This window comes from Propithecus coquereli, unplaced genomic scaffold, assembly GCF_000956105.1.
Source record: "Propithecus coquereli isolate 6110/MARCELLA unplaced genomic scaffold, Pcoq_1.0 Scaffold132, whole genome shotgun sequence".
Classification (NCBI taxonomy): Eukaryota; Metazoa; Chordata; class Mammalia; order Primates; family Indriidae; genus Propithecus; species Propithecus coquereli.
In genome coordinates, this window is record NW_012137414.1 from 3,494,136 (window position 1) to 3,496,012 (window position 1,877).

Here is a 1,877-nt window from a genome sequence, read left to right on the forward strand (position 1 = left end):
CAAGAGAACTTTACAGTCAGATGTTGCTTATCAAATACTCCCCCTGATTCTTTTATGTGAATAAAAATGTTTTGCTTACAGGGAAATAATAAGTTTTCAGCATATACTCATTGCTGACCTACAAGAGAACTTTACAGTCAGATGTTGCTTATCAAATACTCTCCCTGATTCTTTTATGTGAATAAAAATGTTTTGCTTACAGGGAAATAATAAGTTATCAAAACAGCACTATCATTCTCAAGTAAAATACAAGAAAGAAAATAAAGAAACAAAATGAGGTCTCTACTTTTTCTTTGAGTAAATCAGGGAGGGATGTTAGTATCTTCCGACAATAAAGATAAATTTTCTCTCAAAATAAACTTAGGTAGAAGTCTGGACAAGGTACTACCACTACGAAATCGACCTAAAGAGATTGCCTTGACTGTCAGGCAGAAAACTCAAGAAATGGAATTTTCCTGCCAACTCCGTTGGCTGCTATCGTCAGAGGCTTCCTGAGCTTTTCCTCTTTTCAATATTACCCCCACACGGCACCAATTTTGTAGCTAGACCAATTATTTAAACCTATCAATCAATGTGGACAAATTTGTTGGACCACTCATTTCAGGGATTGTTTTCAAAATTTTAAAATTTGAGGTGGTCTATTCTCTGGCACAGAAAATTGAAAAGGATCTGACTGGGTGGTTGGCCAGAGAGGCAGACTACTCCAGGAGAGAAGGAAGAGGGCCAGAAGAGGAACTGCACCAAACAAAAAAATATCCAGGCAGAAAAAGAGCAGCTGAACACAAGTTGACTTCAGATTATCTATTTAGCTATTTGAGGTAGTGACTATACAATATCAGAAGAGTTGGTGAGAACAGATCATAAAGGACTTGAGATACACAGGGAAAGGCCACATGGGTGGCACACAATGACTAGAATAGAATAGAATAGAATAGAATAGAATAGAATAGAATAGAATAGCTTAGAATGAGATGGGATTGGATAAAATATTTTCAATCCTGTGGATTTCACCACAGATAAAGCCTGTGACTATGGCAAAATTGTCCAACCTATCTGGGGATTTCATTTTTGTGATCAGCAGAGAGATATTATTCTCAAAGTACCTTCTAGCTTTCACATTCTGGTATAATTTTCCTCATAGTGACCTCCCCACAGCCAAATTTAAAACCATTATAGTTCCTTGTTTGAAACCCTCTAATGGCTTTTCCATTTCACTTAGAATGAAAACTCCTCTGCTAACAGATATCTGCCCACCCCCGCTAACTCATCTCAGATCATTTATTCCCTGTTTTACTCCCTTCAGGCAGACAAGCCTCTTTCTCTTCCCAATTAGCTTTAGAGTCTTTGTAGTAGCTATTCCCTCTGATTGGAATGTACTTCCATGAGATTTATTATTATTATTATTGGCTTTTTCTTATGGTTCAGATCTCCCATATGAAATGTAATTCCTCACAAATGCCCTACAAATCAAACCTTTCTAAAACAGTACCACTCCCAAAGCCTGCCTAAACACTAATCATCCTCTATTTCACAATCAAGGATTTTTTTTAAATTATCATGATTTCAAATGATTTTATTTATTTCTCCATTCATTGCCTACTTCTCCCCTCAACCGTATGTAAATTCCAAGAAGGCAGGTAATGGTTTTGCTCAATACTATATTCAATATCTAGAAGGATGTTTGGCACATAGTAAGTATGCAATAGGTGTTGATGAATGAATGAATGATATATGATATTACTAGATTAGAATGATTTTTTTAGTTTTTACTACTCTAAAAACTATTACTGTTTACACAAATTTTAGCTTACTTCTAGGTTTTTAAAAATTGATACATAGCGAGACCCCGTCTCTACTAAAATTAGAAAGAAATTAAT

The 1,877-nt window shown here is 35.5% G+C and overlaps 1 protein-coding gene across 1 annotated transcript in view; it reads right to left on the bottom strand.

The window, feature by feature from the left end:
• The window catches only part of DMD (dystrophin), a 2,517,447-nt gene that overhangs the window by 1,536,265 nt on the left and 979,305 nt on the right, over positions 1-1,877 (bottom strand). The gene's annotated exons all lie outside the window — the stretch shown is intronic.